The following is a 20,677-nucleotide window of genomic DNA, read 5'->3' on the forward strand; positions in this document are numbered from 1 at the left end:
ATGAGGATTCCTCTCCAGTGCTGACATGGATCTTGGGCTACTTCTGGAGTCTCCCCAGGGGAGTCAGTCCTCGTCTCGAATGCGGACATGCACTTGCGCTTTCCTCCCGAGCGGTAGCAGCCGTGTCACGCAGTCCGCCGCGTGGATCAAAGGATCTATGGTTTTCCCTCGAGTCTTTCCCACGAGTCTTTCCCACGAGGCTTTCCCACAGGGCTGTCCCACGTGCACACGTGGTGGGAGTCGATCCTCGGCTTGAACGTCAAGGCAGTGCAGGGAAAACATGTTCCTCTGGAATGGACTGACACATCTGGGGGACTCTTGGAATGGTGGCACGACCCTGGAGTTCCTCTCGCCTTTCCTGTGGAGAGCGCCTCCTCTTGAGATGCGACGGGAACGCCGGGAATTCTTTCCCTACGAAACAGGGAAAGGATCCCTCATCTCGACCTAGGAGGCGGAAACGGGGCTCCCCTGGATGTGTGTGGGACCCTCGTGCTTCCTCTCGAGTGGAGACGGGTATGTCGTGGAACCTCTTGAGTTGCAGCAAGGGTGTGAAGGATCTTTTGGAAGTTCCAGTGGTTAGATGTGATTAGCCTCGAGAAGCCTCAGAGGAAATGGGCCTCATCTCGCATGGAGGGCAAAACCTCCGGGAATTTCTCGAGTTGCGGCAGGTGCTCTCGACTTACGACGGGGACCTCAGGGACCCGCTCTGGTGGCCTCAGGAAAGGCCAGTCCCCATGCGAGTTCCTCGGGGGCCTCTCGGGATTCCTCTCCCGTCGATGCCGGGGCCTAAGACCTTGTGTGGAGTCGGGGCCGGAACCTGAGGATTCCTCTCCAGTGCTGACATGGATGTTGGGGTACTTCTGGAATCTCCCCAGGGGAGTCAGTCCTCGTCTCGAATGCGGGCATGCACCTGCGCTTTCCTCCAGAGCGGTAGCAGCAGTGTCACGCAGTCCGCCACGTGGATCAAAGGATCTATGGTTTCCCCTCGAGTCTTTCCCACGAGGCTTTCCCACGAGGCTTTCCCACGAGGCTTTCCCACAGGGCTGTCCCACGTGCACACGTGGTGGGAGTCGATCCTCGGCTTGAACGTCAAGGCAGTGCAGGGAAAACAGGTTCCTCTGGAATGGACTGACACATCTGGGGGACTCTTGGAATGGTGGCACGACCCTGGAGTTCCTCTCGCCTTTCCTGTGGAGAGCGCCTCCTCTTGAGATGCGACGGGAACGCCGGGAATTCTTTCCCGACGAAACAGGGAAAGGATCCCTCATCTCGAGCTAGGAGGCGGAAACGGGGCTCCCCTGGATGTGTGCGGGACCCTCGTGCATCCTCTCGAGTGGACACGTGTATGTCGGGGAACTTCTTGAGTTGCAGCAAGGGTGAGAAGGACCCTTTGGATGTTCCAGTGGTTAGATGTGATTAGCCTCGAGAAGCCTCAGCGGAAATGGGCCTCATCTCGCCTGGAGGGCAAAACCTCCTGGATTTTCTCGAGTTGCAGCAGGTGCTCTCGACTTACGACGGGGACCTCAGCGACCCGCTCTGGTGGCCTCAGGAAAGGCCAGTCCTCATGCGAGTTCCTCGGGGGCCTCTCGGGATTCCTCTCCCGTCAATGCCGGGGCCTAAGACCTTGTGTGGAGTGAGGGCCGGAACCTGAGTATTACTCTCCAGTGCTGACATGGATCTTGGGGTACTTCTGGAGTCTCCCCAGGGGAGTCAGTCCTCGTCTCGAATGCGGGCATGCACTTGCGCTTTCTTCCAGAGCGGTAGCAGCAGTGTCACGCAGTCCGCCGCGTGGAACAAAAGCACTATGGTTTTCCCTCGAGTCTTTCCCACGAGGCTTTCCCACAGGGCTGTCCCACGTGCACACGTGGTGGGAGTCGATCCTCGGCTTGAACGTCAAGGCAGTGCAGGGAAAACAGGTTCCTCTGGAATGGACTGACACATCTGGGGGTCTCTTGGAATGGTGGCACGACCCTGGAGTTCCTCTCGCCTTTCCTGTGGAGAGCGCCTCCTCTTGAGATGGGACGGGAACGCCGGGAATTCTTTCCCTACGAAACAGGGAAAGGATCCCTCATCTCGAGCTAGGAGGCGGAAACGGGGCTCCCCTGGATGTGTGCGGGACCCCACGTGATTCCTCTCGATTGGAGACGGGTATGTCGCGGAACTGCTTGAGTTGCAGCAAGGGTGTGAAGGTCCCTTTGGAAGTTCCAGTGGTTAGATTTGATTAGCCTCGAGAAGCCTCAGCGGAAATTGGCCTCATCTCGCCTGGAGGGCAAAACCTCCTGGATTTTCTCGAGTTGCGGCAGGTGCTCTCGACTTACGACGGGGACCTCAGGGACCCGCTCTGGTGGCCTCAGGAAAGGCCAGTCCCCATGCAAGTTCCTCGGGGGCCTCTCGGGATTACTCTCCCGTCGATGCCGGGGCCTAAGACCTTGTGTGGAGTCGGGGCCGGAACCTGAGGATTCCTCTCCAGTGCTGACATGGACCTTGGGGTACTTCTGGAGTCTCCCCAGGGGAGTCAGTCCTCGTCTCGAATGCGGGCATGCACTTGCGCTTTCCTCCAGAGCGGTAGCAGCAGTGTCACGCAGTCCGCCGCGTGGATCAAAGGATCTATGGTTTTCCCTCGAGTCTTTCCCACGAGGCTTTCCCACGAGGCTTTCCCACAGGGCTGTCCCACGTGCACACGTGGTGGGAGTCGATCCTCGGCTTGAACGTCAAGGCAGTGCAGGGAAAACATGTTCCTCTGGAATGGACTGACACATCTGGGGGACTCTTGAAATGGTGGCACGACCCTGGAGTTCCTCTCGCCTTTCCTGTGGAGAGCGCCTCCTCTTGAGATGCGACGGGAACGCCGGGAATTCTTTCCCTACGAAACAGGGAAAGGATCCCTCATCTCGAGCTAGGAGGCGGAAACGGGGCTCCCCTGGATGTGTGCGGAACCCTCGTGCTTCCTCTCGAGTGGAGACGGGTATGTCGGGGAACTTCTTGAGTTGCAGCAAGGGTGAGAAGGACCCTTTGGATGTTCCAGTGGTTAGATGTGATTAGCCTCGAGAAGCCTCAGCGGAAATGGGCCTCATCTCGCCTGGAGGGCAAAACCTCCTGGATTTTCTCGAGTTGCAGCAGGTGCTCTCGACTTACGACGGGGACCTCAGCGACCCGCTCTGGTGGCCTCAGGAAAGGCCAGTCCTCATGCGAGTTCCTCGGGGGCCTCTCTGGATTCCTCTCCCGTCGATGCCGGGGCCTAAGACCTTGTGTGGAGTGAGGGCCGGAACCTGAGTATTACTCTCCAGTGCTGACATGGATCTTGGGGTACTTCTGGAGTCTCCCCAGGGGAGTCAGTCCTCGTCTCGAATGCGGGCATGCACTTGCGCTTTCTTTCAGAGTGGTAGCAGCAATGTCACGCAGTCCGCCGCGTGGAACAAAAGCACTATGGTTTTCCCTCGAGTCTTTCCCACGAGGCTTTCCCACAGGGCTGTCGCACGTGCACACGTGGTGGGAGTCGATCCTCGGCTTGAACGTCAAGGCAGTGCAGGGAAAACAGGTTCCTCTGGAATGGACTGACACATCTGGGGGACTCTTGGAATGGTGGCACGACCCTGGAGTTCCTCTCGCCTTTCCTGTGGAGAGTGCCTCCTCTTGAGATGCGACGGGAACGCCGGGAATTCTTTCCCTACGAAACAGGGAAAGGATCCCTCATCTCGAGCTAGGAGGCGGAAACGGGGCTCCCCTGGATGTGTGCGGGACCCCACGTGCTTCCTCTCGAGTGGAGACGGGTATGTCGGGGAACTTCTTGAGTTGCAGCAAGGGTGTGAACGACCCTTTGGAAGTTCCAGTGGTTAGACGTGATTAGCCTCGAGAAGCCTCAGCGGAAATGGGCCTCATCTCGCCTGGAGGGCAAAACCTCCTGGATTTTCTCGATTTGCGGCAGGTGCTCTCGACTTACGACGGGGACCTCAGGGACCCGCTCTGGTGGCCTCAGGAAAGGCCAGTCCCCATGCAAGTTCCTCAGGGGCCTCTCGGGATTCCTCTCCCGTCGATGCCGGGCCCTAAGACCTTGTGTGGAGTCGAGGCCGGAACCTGAGGATTCCTCTCCAGTGCTGACATGGATCTTGGGGTACTTCTGGAGTCTCCCCAGGGGAGTCAGTCCTCGTCTCGAATGCGGCATGCACTTGCGCTTTCCTCCAGAGCGGTAGCAGCCGTGTCAGGCAGTCCGCCTCTTAGATTAAAGGATCTATGGTTTTCCCTCGAGTCTTTCCCACGAGGCTTTCCCACGAGGCTTTCCCACAGGGCTGTCCCACGTGCACACGTGGTGGGAGTCGATCCTCGGCTTGAACGTCAAGGCAGTGCAGGGAAAACAGGTTCCTCTGGAATGGACTGACACATCTGCGGGACTCTTGGAATGGTGGCAGGACCCTGGAGTTCCTTTCAGCTTTCCTGTGGAGTGCGCCTCCTCTTGAGATGGGACGGGAACGCCGGGAATTCTTTCCCTACGAAACAGGGAAAGGATCCCTCATCTCGAGCTAGGAGGCGGAAACGGGGCTCCCCTATATGTGTGCGGGAACCTCGTGCTTCCTCTCGAGTGGAGACGGGTATGTCGGGGAACTTCTTGAGTTGCAGCAAGGGTGTGAAGGACCCTTTGGAAGTTCCAGTGGTTAGATGTGATTAGCCTCGAGAAGCCTCAGTGGAAATGGGCCTCATCTCGCCTGGAGGGCAAAACCCCCTGGAATTTCTCGAGTTGCGGCAGGTGCTCTCGACTTACGACGGGGACCTCAGGGACCCGCTCTGGTGGCCTCAGGAAAGGCCAGTCCCCATGCGAGTTCCTCGGGGGCCTCTCGGGATTCCTCTCCCGTTGATGCCGGGGACTAAGACCTTGTGTGGAGTCGGGGCCGGAACCTGAGGATTCCTTTCCAGTGCTGACATGGACCTTGGGGTACTTCTGGAGTCTCCCCAGGGGAGTCAGTCCTCGTCTCGAATGCGGGCATGCACTTGCGCTTTCCTCCAGAGCGGTAGCAGCAGTGTCACGCAGTCCGCCGCGTGGATCAAAGGATCTATGGTTTTCCCTCGAGTCTTTCCCACGAGGCTTTCCCACGAGGCTTTCCCACAGGGCTGTCCCACGTGCACACGTGGTGGGAGTCGATCCTCGGCTTGAACGTCAAGGCAGTGCAGGGAAAACAGGTTCCTCTTGAATGGACTGACACATCTGGGGGACTCTTGGAATGGTGGCACGACCCTGGAGTTCCTCTCGCCTTTCCTGAGAAGAGCGCCTCCACTTGAGATGGGACGGGAACGCCGGGAATTCTTTCCCTACGAATCAGGGAAAGGATCCCTTATCTCCAGCTAGGAGGCGGGAAACGGGGCTCCCCTGGATGTGTGCGGGACCCTCGTGCTTCCTCTCGAGTGGAGACGGGTATGTCGGGGAACCTCTTGAGTTGCAGCAAGCGTGTGAAGGACCTTTTGGAAGTTCCAGTGGTTAGATGTGATTAGCCTCGAGAAGCCTCAGCGGAAATGGGCTTCATCTCGCCTCGAGGGCAAAACCTCCTGGAATTTCTCGAGTTGCGGCAGGTGCTCTCGACTTACGACGGGGACCTCAGGGACCCGCTCTGGTGGCCTCAGGAAAGGCCAGTCCCCATGCGAGTTCCTCGGGGGCCTCTCGGGATTCCTCTCCCGTCGATGCCGGTGCCTAAGACCTTGTGTGGAGTCGTGGCCAGAACCTGAGTATTCCTCTCCAGTGCTGACATGGACCTTGGCGTACTTCTGGAGTCTCCCCAGGGGAGTCAGTCCTCGTCTCGAATGCGGGCATGCACTTGCGCTTTCCTCCACAGCGGTAGCAGCAGTGTCACGCAGTCCGCCGCATGGATCAAAGGATCTATGGTTTCCCCTCGAGTCTTTCCCACGAGGCTTTCCCACGAGGCTTTCCCACGAGGCTTTCCCACAGGGCTGTCCCACGTGCACACGTGGTGGGAGTCGATCCTCGGCTTGAACCTCAAGGCAGTGCAGGGAAAACAGGTTCCTCTGGAATGGACTGACCCATCTGGGGGTCTCTTGGAATGGTGGCACGACCCTGGATTTCCTCTCCCCTTTCCTGTGGAGAGCGCCTCCTCTTGAGATGGGATGGGAACGCCGGGAATTCTTTCCCTACGAAAGAGGGAAAGGATCCCTCATCTCGAGCTAGGAGGCGGAAACGTGGCTCCCCTGGATGTGTGCGGGACCCCACGTGCTTCCTCTCGAGTGGAGACGGGTATGTCGGGGAACTTCTTGAGTTGCAGCAAAGTTGTGACGGACCCTTTGGAAGTTCCAGTGGTTAGATGTGATTAGCCTCGAGAAGCCTCAGCGGAAATGGGCCTCATCTCGCCTGGAGGGCAAAACCTCCTGGATTTTCTCGAGTTGCGGCAGGTGCTCTCGACTTACCACGGGGACCTTAGGGACCCGCTCTGGTGGCCTCAGGAAAGGCCAGTCCCCATGCGAGTTCCTCGGGGGCCTCTCGGGATTCCTCTCCCTTCGATGCCGGGGACTAAGACCTTGTGTGGAGTCGGGGCCGGAACCTGAGGATTCCTCTCCAGTGCTGACATGGATCTTGGGGTATTTCTGGAGTCTCCCCAGGGGAGTCAGTCCTCGTCTCGAATGCGGGCATGAACTTGCGCTTTCCTCCAGAGAAGTAGCACCACTGTCACGCAGTCCGCCGCGTGGATCAAAGGATCTATGGTTTTCCCTCGAGTCTTTCCCACGAGGATTTCCCACGAGGCTTTCCCACAGGGCTGTCCCACGTGCACACGTGGTGGGAGTCGATCCTCGGCTTGAACGTCAAGGCAGTGCAGGGAAAACAGGTTCCTCTGGAATGGACTGACACATCTGGGGGACTCTTGGAATGGTGGCACGACCCAGGAGTTCCTCTCGACTTTCCTGTGGAGATCGCCTCCTCTTGAGATGCGACGGGAACGCCGGGAATTCTTTCCCTACGAAACAGGGAAAGGATCCCTCATCTCGAGCTAGGAGGCGGAAACGGGGCTCCCCTGGATGTGTGCGGGACCCCACGTGCTTCCTCTCGAGTGAAGATGGGTATGTCGGGGAACTTTTGAGTTGCAGCAAGGGTGTGAAGGAACCTTAGGAAGTTCCAGTGGTTAGACTTGATTAGCCTCGAGAAGCCTCAGCGGAAATGGGCCTCATCTCGCCTGGAGGGCAAAACCTACTGGATTTTCTCGAGTTGTGGCAGGTGCTCTCGACTTACGACGGGGAACTCAGGGACCCGCTCTGGTAGCCTCAGGAAAGGCCAGTCCCCATGCGAGTTCCTCGGGGGCCTCTCGGGATTCCTCTCCCGTCAATGCTGGGGACTAAGACCTTGTGTGGAGTCGGGGCCGGAACCTGAGGATTCCTCTCCAGTGCTGACATGTATCTTGGGGTACTTCTGGAGTCTCCCCAGGGGAGTCAGTCCTCGTCTCGCATGCGGGCATGCACTTGCGCTTTCCTCCAGAGCGGTAGCAGCAGTGTCACGCAGTCCGCCGCGTGGATCAAAGGATCTATGGTTTTCCCTGGAGTCTTTCCCAGGAGGCTTTCCCACTGGGCTGTCCCACGTGCACACGTGGTGGGAGTCGATCCTCGGCTTGAACTTCAAGGCAGTGCAGGGAAAACAGGTTCCTCTGGAATGGACTGACACATCTGGGGGACTCTTGGAATGGTGGCACGACCATGGAGTTCCTCTCGCCTTTCCTGTGGAGAGTGCCTCCTCTTGAGATGCGATGGGAACGCCGGGAATTCTTTCCCTACGAAACAGGGAAAGGATCCCTCATCTCGCGCTAGGAGGCGGAAACGGGTCTCCCCTGTATGTGTGCGGGACCCCACGTGCTTCCTCTCGAGTGGAGACGGGTATGTCGGGGAACTTCTTGAGTTGCAGCAAGGGTGTGAATGACCTTTGGAAGTTCCAGTGGTTAGAGGTGATTAGCCTCGAGAAGCCTCAGCGGAAATGGGCCTCATCTCGCCTGGAGGGCAAAACCACCTGGATTTTCTCGAGTTGCGGCAGGTGCTCTCGACTTACGACGGGGACCTCTGGGACCCGCTCTGGAGGCCTCAGGAAAGGCCAGTCCCCATGAGAGTTCCTCGGGGGCCTCTCGGGATTCCTCTCCCGTCGATGCCGGGGCCGAAGACCTTGTGTGGAGTCGGGGCCGGAACCTGAGGATTCCTCTCCAGTGCTGACATGGATCTTGGGGTACTTCTGGAGTCTCCCCAGGGGAGTCAGTCCTCGTCTCGAATGCGGGCATGCACTTGAGCTTTCCTCCAGGGCGGTAGCAGCAGTGTCACGCAGTCCGCCGCGTGGATCAAAGGATCTATGGTTTTCCCTCGAGTCTTTCCCACGAGGCTTTCCCACGAGGCTTTCCCACAGGGCTGTCCCACGTGCACACGTGGTGGGAGTCGATCCTCGGCTTGAACGTCAAGGCAGTGCAGGAAAAACAGGTTCCTCCGGAATGGACTGACCCATCTGGGGGACTCTTGGAATGGTGGCACGACCCTGGAGTTCCTCTCGCCTTTCCTGTGGAGAGCGCATCCTCTTGAGATGCGACGGGAATGCCGGGAAATCTTTCCCTACGTAACAGGGAAAGGATCCCTCATTTCGAGCTAGGAGGCGGAAACGGGGCTCCCCTGGATGTGTGCGGGACCCTCGTGCTTCCTCTCGAGTGGAGACGGGTATGTCGGGGAACTTCTTGAGTTGCAGCAAGGGTGTGAAGGACCCTTTGGAAGTTCCAGTGGTTAGACGTGATTAGCCTCGAGAAGCCTCAGCGGAAATGGGCCTCATCTCGCCTGGAGGGTAAAACCTCCTGGATTTTCTCGAGTTGCGTCAGGTGCTCTCGACTTACGACGGGGACCTCAGGGACCCGCTCTGGTGGCCTCAGGAAAGGCCAGTCCCCATGCGAGTTCCTCGGGGGCCTCTCGGGATTCCTCTTCCGTCGATGCCGGTGCCTAAGACCTTGTGTGGAGTCGGGGCCGGAACCTGAGGATTCCTCTCCAGGGCTGACATGGATCTTGGGGTACTTCTGGAGTCTCCCCAGGGGAGTCAGTCCTGGTCTGGAATGCGGGCATGCACTTGCGCTTTCCTCCAGAGCGGTAGCAGCAGTGTCACGCAGTCCGCCGCGTGGATCAAAGGATCTATGGTTTTCCCTCGAGTCTTTCCCACGAGGCTTTTCCACGAGGCTTTCCCACAGGTCTGTCCCACGTGCACACGTTGTGGGAGTCGATCCTCGGCTTGAACGTCAAGGCAGTGCAGGGAAAACAGATTCCTTAGTAATGGACTGACACATCTGGGGGTCTCTTGGAATGGTGGCACGACCCTGGAGTTCCTCTCGCCTTTCCTGTGGAGAGCGCCTCCTCTTGAGATGCGAAGGGAACGCCGGGAATTCTTTCCCTACGAAACAGGGATAGGATCCCTCATCTCGAGCTAGGAGGCGGAAACGGGGCTCCCCTGGATGTGTGCGGCACCCCACGGGCTTCCTCTCGAGTGGAGACGGGTGTGTCGCGGAACTGCTTGAGTTGCAGCAAGGGTGTGAAGGACCCTTTGGAAGTTCCAGTGGTGAGATGTGATTAGCCTCGAGAAGCCTCAGCGGAAATGGGCCTCATCTCGCCTTGAGGGCAAAACCTCATGGATTTTCTCGAGTTGCAGCAGGTGCTCTCGACTTACGACGCGCCCTCAGGGACCCGCTCTGGTGGCCTCAGGAAAGGCCAGTCCCCATGCGAGTTCCTCGCGGGCCTCTTGGGATTCCTCTCCCGTCGATGCCGGGGCCTAAGACCTTGTGTGGAGTCGGGGCCGGAACCTGAGGATTCCTCTCCAGTGCTGACATGGATCTTGGGGTACTTCTGGAGTCTCCCCAGGGGAGTCAGTCCTCGTCTCGAATGCGGGCATGCACTTGCGCTTTCCTCCAGAGCGGTAGCAGCAGTGTCACGCAGTCCGCCGCGTGGATCAAAGGATCTATGGTTTTCCCTCGAGTCTTTCCCACGAGGCTTTCCCACGAGGATTTCCCACAGGGCTGTCCCACGTGCACACGTGGTGGGAGTCGATCCTCGGCTTGAACGTCAAGGCAGTGCAGGGAAAACAGGTTCCTCTGGAATGGACTGACACATCTGGGGGACTATTTGAATGGTGGCACGACCCTGGAGTTCCTCTCGCCTTTCCTGTGGAGAGCGTCTCCTCTTGAGATGGGACGGGAACGTAGGGAATTCTTTCCCTATGAATCAGGGAAAGGATCCCTCATCTCGAGCTAGGAGGCGGAAGCGGGGCTCCGCTGGATGTGTACGGGACCCCACGTGCTTCCTCTCGAGTGGAGAAGGGTATGTCGCGGAACAGCTTGAGTTGCAGCAAGGGAGTGAAGGACCCTTTGGAAGGTCGAGCGGTTAGATGTGATTAGACTCGAGAAGCCTCAGCGGAAATGGGCCTCATCTCGCCTGGAGGGCAAAACCTCCTGGATTTTCTCGAGTTGCGGCAGGTGCTCTCGACTTACGATGGGAACCTCAGGGACCCGCTCTGGTGGCCTCAGGAAAGGCCAGTCCCCATGCGAGTTCCTCGGGGGCCTCTCGGGATTCCTCTCCCGACGATGCCGGGGACTAAGACCTTGTGTCGAGTCGGGGCCGAAACCTGAGGATTCCTCTCCAGTGCTGACATGGATCTTGGGGTACTTCTGGAGTCTCCCCAGGGGAGTCAGTCCTCGTCTCGAATGCGGGCATGCATTTGCGCTTTCCTCCAGAGCGGTAGCAGCAGTGTCACGCTGTCCGCCGCGTGGATCAAAGGATCTATGGTTTTCCCTCGAGTCTTTCCCACGAGGCTTTCCCACGAGGCTTTCTCACAGGGCTGTCCCACGTGCACACGTTGTGGGAGTCGATCCTCGGCTTGAACGTCAGGGCAGTGCAGGGAAAACAGATTCCTCTGTAATGGACTGACACATCTGGGGGTCTCTTGTAATGCTGGCACGACCCTGGAGTTCCTCTCCCCTTTCCTGTGGAGAGCGCCTCCTCTTGAGATGCGACGGGAACGCCGGGAATTCTTTCCCTACGAAACAGGGAAGGATCCCTAATTTCGAGCTAGGAGGCGGAAACGGGGCTCCCCTGGATGTGTGCGGGACCACACGTGAATCCTCTCGAGTGGAGACGGGTATGTCGGGGAACTTCTCGAGTTGCAGCAAGGGTGTGAAGGACCCTTTGGAAGTTCCAGTGGTTAGATGTGATTAGCCTCGAGAAGCCTCAGCGGAAATGGGCCTCATCTTGCCTGGAGGTCAAAACCTCCTGGATTTTCTCGAGTTGCGGCAGGTGCTCTCGACTTATGATGGGGACCTCAGGGACCCGCCCTGGTGGCCTCAGGAAAGGCCAGTCCCCATGCGAGTTCCTCGGGGGCCTCTTGGGATTCCTCTCCCGTCGATGCCGGGGCCTAAGACCTTGTGTGGAGTCGGGGCCGGAACCTGAGGATTCCTCTCCAGTGCTGACATGGATCTTGGGGTACTTCTGGAGTCTCCCCAGGGGAGTCAGTCCTCATCTCGAATGCGGGCATGCCCTTGCGCTTTCCTCCAGAGCTGTAGCAGCAGTGTTACGCTGTCGGCCGCGTGGATCAAAGGATCTATGGTTTTCCCTCGAGTCTTTCCCACGAGGCTTTCCCACGAGGCTTTCCCACAGGGCTGTCCCACGTGCACACGTCGTGGGAGTCGACCCTCGGCTTGAACGTCAAGGCAGTGCAGGGAAAACAGGTACCTCTGGAATGGACAGACACATCTGGGGGACTCTTGGAATGGTGGCACGACCCTGGAGTTCCTCTAGCCTTTCCTATGGAGAGCGCCTCCTCTTGAGATGCGACGGGAACGCCGGGAATTCTTTCCCTACGAAACAGGGAAAGGATCCCTAATCTCGAGCTAGGAGGTGGAAACGGGGCTCCCCTGGATGTGTGCGGAACCCCACGTGCTTCCTCTCGAGTGGAGACGGGTATGTCGGGGAACTTCTTGAGTTGCAGCAAGGGTGTGAAGGACCCTTTGGAAGTTCCAGTGGTTAGATGTGATTAGCCTCGAGAAGCCTCAGCGGAAATGGGCCTCATCTCGCCTGGAGGGCAAAACCTCCTGGATTTTCTCGAGTTGCGGCAGGTGCTCTCGACTTACGACGGGGACCTCAGGGACCCGCTCTGGTGGCCTCAGGAAAGGCCAGTCCACATGCGAGTTCCTCGGGGGCCTCTCGGGATTCCTCTCCCGTCGATGCCGGGGCCTAAGACCTTGTGTGGATTCGGGGCCGGAACCTGAGGATTCCTCTCCAGTGCTGACATGGATCTTGGGGTACTTCTGGAGTCTCCCCAGGGGAGTCAGTCCTCGTCTCGAATGCGGGCATGCACTTGCGCTTTCCTCCAGAGCGGTAGCAGCAGTGTCACCCAGTCCGCCGCCTGGATCAAAGGATCTATGGTTTTCCCTCGAGTTTTTCCCACGAGGCTTTCCCACGAGGCTTTTCCACAGGGCTGTCCCACGTGCAAACGTGGTGGGAGTCGATCCTCGGCTTGAACGTCAAGGCAGTACAGGAAAAAGAGGTTCCTCTGGAATGGACTGACACATCTGGGGTCTCTTGGAATGGTAGCAGGACCCTGGAGTTCCTCTCGCCTTTCCTGTGGAGAGCGCCTCCTCTTGACATGCGACGGGAATGCCGGGAATTCTTTCCCTACGAAACAGGGAAAGGATCCCTCATTTCGAGCTAGGAGGCAGAAACGGGGCTCCTCTGGATGTGTGGGGGACCCTCGTGCTTCCTCTCGAGTGGAGACGGGTATATCGGGGAACTTCTTGAGTTGCAGCAAGGGTGTGAAAGACCCTTTGGAAGTTCCAGTGGTTAGATGTGATTAGCCTCGAGAAGCCTCAGCGGAAATGGGCCTCATCTCGCCTGGAGGGCAAAACCTCCTGGGTTTTCTCGAGTTGCGGCAGGTGCTCTCGACTTACGACGGGGACCTCAGGGACCCCCTCTGGTGGCCTCAGGAAAGGCCAGTCCCCATGCGAGTTCCTCGGGGGCCTCTCGGGATTCCTCTCCCGTCGATGCTGGGGCCTAAGACCTTGTGTGGAGTCGGGGCCGGAACCTGAGGATTCCTCTCCAGTGCTGAGATGGTTCTTGGGGTACTTCTGGAGTCTCCCCAGGGGAGTCAGTCCTCGTCTCGAATGCGGGCATGCACTTGCGCTTTCCTCCAGAGCGGTAGCAGCAGTGTCACGCAGTCCGCCGCCTGGATTAAAGGATCTATGGTTTTCCCTCGAGTCTTTCCCACGAGGCTGTCCCACGAGGCTTTCCCACAGGGCTGTCCCACGTGCACACGTGGTGGGAGTCGATCCTCGGCTTGAACGTCAAGGCAGTTCAGGGAAATCAGGTTCCTCTGGAATGGACTGACACATCTGGGGGACTTTTGGAATGGTGGCACGACCCTGGAGTTCCTCTCGCCTTTCCTGTGGAGAGCGCCTCCTCTTGAGATGCGAAGGAATCGCCGGGAATTCTTTCCCTACGAAACAGGGAAAGGATCCCTCATTTTCAGCTAGGAGGCGGAAACGGGGCTCCCCTGGATGTGTGCGGCACCGCACGGGCTTCCTCTCGAGTGGAGACGGGTATGTCGCGGAACTGCTTGAGTTGCAGCAAGGGTGTGAAGAACCCTTTGGAAGTTCCAGTGGTTAGATGTGATTAGCCTCGAGAAGCCTCAATGGAAATGGGCCTCATCTCGCCTGGAGGGCAAAACCTCATGGATTTTCTCGAGTTGCGGCAGGTGCTCTCGACTTACGACGCGACCTCAGGGACCCGCTCTGGTGGCCTCAGGAAAGGCCAGTCCCCATGCGAGTTCCTCGGTGGCCTCTCCGGATTCCTCTCCCGTCGATGCCGGGGCCTAAGACCTTGTGTGGAGTCGGGGCCGGAACCTGAGGATTCCTCTCCAGTGCTGACATGGCTCTTGGGGTACTTCTGGAGTCTCCCCAGGGGAGTCAGTCCTCGTCTCGAATGCGGGCATGCACTTGCGCTTTCCTCCAGAGCGGTAGCAGCAGTGTCACGCAGTCCGCCGCGTGGATCAAAGGATCTATGGTTTTCCCTCGAGTCTTTCCCACGAGGCTTTCCCACGAGGCTTTCCCACAGGGCTGTCCCACGTGCACACGTGGTGGGAATCGATCCTCGGCTTGAACGTCAAGGCAGTACAGGGAAAAGAGGTTCCTCTGGAATAGACTGACACATCTGGGGTCTCTTGGAATGGTGGCACGACCCTGGAGTTCCTCTCGCCTTTCCTTTGGAGAGCGCCTCCTCTTGAGATGCGACGGGAACGCCGGGAATTCTTTCCCTACGAAACAGCGAAAGGATCCCTCATTTTGAGCTACGAGGCGGAAACGGGGCTCCTCTGGATGTGTGCGGGACCCTCGTGCTTCCTCTCGAGTTTAGACGGGTATGTCGGGGAACTTCTTGAGTTGCAGCAAGGGTGTGAAGGACCCTTTGGAAGTTCCAGTGGTTAGATGTGATTAGCCTCGAGAAGCCTCAGCGGAAATGGCCCTCATCTCGCCTGGAGGGCAAAACCTCCTGGATTTTCTCGAGTTGCGGCAGGTGCTCTCGACTTACGACGGGGACCTCAGGGACCCGCTCTGGTGGCCTCAGGAAAGGCCAGTCCCCATGCGAGTTCTTCGGGGGCCTCTTGGGATTCCTCTCCCTTCGATGCCGGGGCCTAAGACCTTGTGTGGAGTCGGGGCCGGAACTTGAGGATTCCTCTCCAGTGCTGACATGGATCTTGGGGTACTTCTGGAGTCTCCCCAGGGGAGTCAGTCCTCGTCTCGAATGCGGGCATGCACTTGCGCTTTCCTCCAGAGCGGTAGCAGAGTGTCACGCAGTCCGCCGCGTGGATCAAAGGATCTATGGTTTTCCCTCGAGTCTTTCCCACGAGGCTGTCCCAGGAGGCTTTCCCACAGGGCTGTTCCACGTGCACACGTGGTGGGAGTCGATCCTCGGCTTGAACGTCAAGGCAGTGCAGGGAAAACAGGTTCCTCTGGAATGGACTGACACATCTGGGGGACTCTTGGAATGGTGTCACGACCCTGGAGTTCCTCTCGCCTTTCCTGTGGAGAGCGCCTCCTCTTGAGATGCGTCGGGAACAACGGGAATTCTTTCCCTACGAAACAGGGAAAGGATCCCTCATCTCGAGCTAGGAGGCGGAAGCGGGGCTCCCCTGGATGTGTACGGGACCCCACGTACTTCCTCTCGAGTGGAGACGGGTATGTCGCGGAACTTCTTGAGTTGCAGCAAGGGTGTTAAGGACCCTTTGGAAGTTCCAGCGGTTAGATGTGATTATCCTCGAGAAGCCTCAGCGGAAATGGGCCTCATCTCGCCTGGAGGGCAAAACCTCCTGGATTTTCTCGAGTTGCGGCAGGTGCTCTCGACTTACGACGGGGACCTCAGGGACCCGCTCTGGTGGCCTCAGGAAAGGCCAGTCCCCATGCGAGTTCCTCGGGGGCCTCTCGGGATTCCTCTCCCGTCGATGCCGGGGACTAAGACCTTGTGTGGAGTCGGGGCCGAAACCTGAGGATTCCTCTCCAGTGCTGACATGGATCTTGGGGTACTTCTGGAGTCTCCCCAGGGGAGTCAGTTCTCGTCTCGAATGCGGGCATGCACTTGCGCTTTCCTCCAGAGCGGTAGCAGCAGTGTCACGCAGTCCACCGCGTGGATCAAAGGATCTATGGATTTCCCTCGAGTCTTTCCCACGATGCTTTTCCACGAGGCTTTCCCACAGGGCTGTCCCACGTGCACACGTTGTGGGAGTCGATCCTCGGCTTGAACGTCAAGGCAGTGCAGGGAAAACAGATTCCTTAGTAATGGACTGACACATCTGGGGGTCTCTTGGAATGCTGGCACGACCCTGGAGTTCCTCTCCCCTTTCCTGTGGAGAGCGCCTCCTCTTGAGATGCGACGGGAACGCCGGGAATTCTTTCCCTACGAAACAGGGAAGGATCCCTAATTTCGAGCTAGGAGGCGGAAACGGGGCTCCCCTGGATGTGTGCGGGACCCCACGTGAATCCTCTCGAGTGGAGACGGGTATGTCGGGGAACTTCTCGAGTTGCAGCAAGGGTGTGAAGGACCCTTTGGAAGTTCCAGTGGTTAGATGTGATTAGCCTCGAGAAGCCTCAGCGGAAATGGGCCTCATCTTGCCTGGAGGTCAAAACCTCCTGGATTTTCTCGAGTTGCGGCAGGTGCTCTCGACTTATGATGGGGACCTCAGGGACCCGCCCTGGTGGCCTCAGGAAAGGCCAGTCCCCATGCGAGTTCCTCGGGGGCCTCTTGGGATTCCTCTCCCGTCGATGCCGGGGCCTAAGACCTTGTGTGGAGTCGGGGCCGGAACCTGAGGATTCCTCTCCAGTGCTGACATGGATCTTGGGGTACTTCTGGAGTCTCCCCAGGGGAGTCAGTCCTCATCTCGAATGCGGGCATGCCCTTGCGCTTTCCTCCAGAGCTGTAGCAGCAGTGTTACGCTGTCGGCCGCGTGGATCAAAGGATCTATGGTTTTCCCTCGAGTCTTTCCCACGAGGCTTTCCCACGAGGCTTTCCCACAGGGCTGTCCCACGTGCACACGTGGTGGGAGTCGATCCTCGGCTTGAACGTCAAGGCAGTGCAGGGAAAACAGGTTCCTCTTGAATGGACAGACACATCTGGGGGACTCTTGGAATGGTGGCACGACCCTGGAGTTCCTCTAGCCTTTCCTATGGAGAGCGCCTCCTCTTGAGATGCGACGGGAACGCCGGGAATTCTTTCCCTACGAAACAGGGAAAGGATCCCTCATCTCGAGCTAGGAGGCGGAAACGGGGCTCCCCTGGATGTGTGCGGAATCCCACGTGCTTCCTCTCGAGTGGAGACGGGTATGTCGGGGAACTTCTTGAGTTGCAGCAAGGGTGTGAAGGACCCTTTGGAAGTTCCAGTGGTTAGATGTGATTAGCCTCGAGAAGCCTCAGCAGAAATGGGCCTCATCTCGCCTGGAGGGCAAAACCTCCTGGATTTTCTCGAGTTGCGGCAGGTGCTCTCGACTTACGACGGGGACCTCAGGGACCCGCTCTGGTGGCCTCAGGAAAGGCCAGTCCCCATGCGAGTTCCTCGGGGGCCTCTCGGGATTCCTCTCCCGTCGATGCCGGGGCCTAAGACCTTGTGTGGAGTCGGGGCCGGAACCTGAGGATTCCTCTCCAGTGCTGACATGGATCTTGGGGTACTTCTGGCGTCTCCCCAGGGGAGTCAGTCCTCGTCTCGAATGCGGGCATGCACTTGCGCTTTCCTCCAGAGCGGTAGCAGCAGTGTCACGCAGTCCGCCGCGTGGATCAAAGGATCTATGGTTTTCCCTCGAGTCTTTCCCACGAGGCTTTCCCACGAGGCTTTCCCACAGGGCTGTCCCACGTGCACACGTGGTGGGAGTCGATCCTCGGCTTGAACGTCAAGGCAGTACAGGAAAAAGAGGTTCCTCTGGAATGGACTGACACATCTGGGGTCTCTTGGAATGGTAGCAGGATCCTGGAGTTCCTCTCGCCTTTCCTGTGGAGAGCGCCTCCTCTTGACATGCGACGGGAACGCCGGGAATTCTTTCCCTACGAAACAGGGAAAGGATCCCTCATTTCGAGCTAGGAGGCAGAAACGGGGCTCCTCTGGATGTGTGCGGGACCCTCGTGCTTCCTCTCGAGTGGAGACGGGTATGTCGGGGAACTTCTTGAGTTGCAGCAAGGGTGTGAAAGACCCTTTGGAAGTTCCAGTGGTTAGATGTGATTAGCCTCGAGAAGCCTCAGCGGAAATGGGCCTCATCTCGCCTGGAGGGCAAAACCTCCTGGGTTTTCTCGAGTTGCGGCAGGTGCTCTCGACTTACGACGGGGACCTCAGGGACCCCCTCTGGTGGCCTCAGGAAAGGCCAGTCCCCATGCGAGTTCCTCGGGGGCCTCTCGGGATTCCTCTCCCGTCGATGCTGGGGCCTAAGACCTTGTGTGGAGTCGGGGCCGGAACCTGAGGATTCCTCTCCAGTACTGAGATGGTTCTTGGGGTACTTCTGGAGTCTCCCCAGGGGAGTCAGTCCTCGTCTCGAATGCGGGCATGCACTTGCGCTTTCCTCCAGAGCGGTAGCAGCAGTGTCACGCAGTCCGCCGCGTGGATCAAAGGATCTATGGTTTTCCCTTGAGTCTTTCCCACGAGGCTGTCCCACGAGGCTTTCCCACAGGGCTGTCCCACGTGCACACGTGTGGGAGTCGATCCTCGGCTTGAACGTCAAGGCAGTTCAGGGAAAACAGGTTCCTCTGGAATGGACTGACACATCTGGGAGACTCTTGGAATGGTGGCACGACCCTGGAGTTCCTCTCGCCTTTCCTGTGGAGAGCGCCTCCTCTTGAGATGCGACGGGAACGCCGGGAATTCTTTCCCTACGAAACAGAGATAGGATCCCTCATCTCGAACTAGGAGGCGGAAACGGGGCTCCCCTGGATTTGTGCGGGACCCCACGTGCTTCCTTTCGAGTGGAGACGGGTATGTCGGGGAACTTCTTGAGTTGCAGCAAGGGTGTGAAGGACCCTTTGGAAGTTCCAGTGGTTAGATGTGATTAGCCTCGAGAAGCTTCAGCGGAATGGGCCTCATCTCGCCTGGAGGGAAAAACCTCCTGGATTTTCTCGAGTTGCGGCAGGTGCTCTCGACTTACGACGGGGACCACAGGGCCCCGCTCTGGTGGCCTCAGGAAAGGCCAGTCCCCATGCGAGTTCCTCGGGGGCCTCTCGGGATTCCTCTCCCGTCAATGCCGGGGCCTAAGACCTTGTGTCGAGTCGGGGCCGGAACCTGAGGATTCCTCTCCAGTGCTGACATGGATCTTGGGGTACTTCTGGAGTCTCCCCAGGGGAGTCAGTCCTCGTCTCGAATGCGGGCATGCACTTGCGCTTTCCTCCAGAGCGGTAGCAGCAGTGTCACGCAGTCCGCCGCGTGGATCAAAGGATCTATGGTTTTCCCTCGAGTCTTTCCCACGAGGCTTTCCCACGAGGCTTTCCCACAGGGCTGTCCCACGTGCACACGTGGTGGGAGTCGATCCTCGGCTTGAACGTCAAGGCAGTGCAGGGAAAACAGGTTCCTCTGGAATGGACTGACACATCTGGGGGTCTCTTGGAATGGTGGCACGACTCTGGAGTTCCTCTTCCCTTTCCTGTGGAGAGCGCCTCCTCTTGAGATGCGACGGGAACGCCGGGAATTCTTTCCCTACGAAACAGGGAAAGGATCCCTCATCTCGAACTTGGAGGCGGAAACGGGGCTCCCCTGGATGTGTGCGGGACCCCACGTGCTTCCTCTCGAGTGGAGACGGGTATGCCGCGGAACTGCTTGAGTTGCAGCAAGGGTGTGAAGGACCCTTTGGAAGTTCCAGTGGTTAGATGTGATTAGCCTCGATAAGCCTCAGCGGAAATGTGCCTCTTCTCGCCTGGAGGGCAAAACCTCCTGGATTTTCTCGAGTTGCGGCAGGTGCTCTCGACTTACGACGGGGACCTCGGGGACCCGCTCTGGTGGCCTCAGGAAAGGCCAGTCCCCATGCGAGTTCCTCGGGGGCTTCTCGGGATTCCTTTCCCGTTGATGCCGGTGCCTAAGACCTTGTGTGGAGTCGGGGCCGGAACCTGAGGATTCCTCTCCAGTGCTGACTTGGATCTTGGGGTACTTCTGGAGTCTCCCCAGGGGAGTCAGTCCTCGTCTCGAATGCGGGCATGCACTTGCGCTTTCCTCCAGAGCGGTAGCAGCAGTGTCACGCAGTCCGCCGCGTGGATCAAAGGATCTATGGTTTTCCCTCGAGTCTTTCCCACGAGGCTTTCCCACGAGGCTTTCCCACAGGGCTGTCCCACGTGCACACGTGTTGGGAGTCGATCCTCGGCTTGAACGTCAAGGCAGTGCAGGGAAAACAGGTTCCTCTGGAATGGACTGACACATCTGGGGGACTCTTGGAATGGTGGCACGACCCTGGAGTTCCTCTCGCCTTTCCTGTGGAGAGCGCCTCCTCTTGAGATGCGACGGGAACGCCGGGAATTCTTTCCCTACGAAATAGGGAAAGGATACCTCATCTCGAGCTAGGAGGCGGAAACGGGGCTCCCCTGGATGTGTGCGGGACCCTCGGGCTTCCTCTCGAGTGGAGACGGTATGTCGGGGAACTTCTTGAGTTGCAGCAAGGGTGTGAAGGACCCTTGGGAAGTTCCAGTGGTTAGATGTGATTAGCCTCGAGAAGCCTCAGCGGAAATGGGCCTCATCTCGCCTGCAGGGCAAAACCTCCTGGATTTTCTCGACTTGCGGCAGGTGCTCTCCACTTATGACGGGGACCTCAGGGACCCGCTCTGGTGGCCTCAGGAATGGCCAGTCCCCATGCGAGTTCCTCGGGGGCCTCTCGGGATTCCTTTCCCGTTGATGCCGGTGCCTAAGACCTTGTGTGGAGTCGGGGCCGGAACCTGAGGATTCCTCTCCAGTGCTGACTTGGATCTTGGGGTACTTCTGGAGTCTCCCCAGGGGAGTCAGTCCTCGTCTCGAATGCGGGCATGCACTTGCGCTTTCCTCCAGAGCGGTAGCAGCAGTGTCACGCAGTCCGCCGCGTGGATCAAAGGATCTATGGTTTTCCCTCGAGTCTTTCCCACGAGGCTTTCCCACGAGGCTTTCCCACAGGGCTGTCCCACGTGCACACGTGTTGGGAGTCGATCCTCGGCTTGAACGTCAA

Source organism: Ovis canadensis, chromosome 24 (genome assembly GCF_042477335.2).
Source record: "Ovis canadensis isolate MfBH-ARS-UI-01 breed Bighorn chromosome 24, ARS-UI_OviCan_v2, whole genome shotgun sequence".
NCBI lineage: Eukaryota > Metazoa > Chordata > Mammalia > Artiodactyla > Bovidae > Ovis > Ovis canadensis.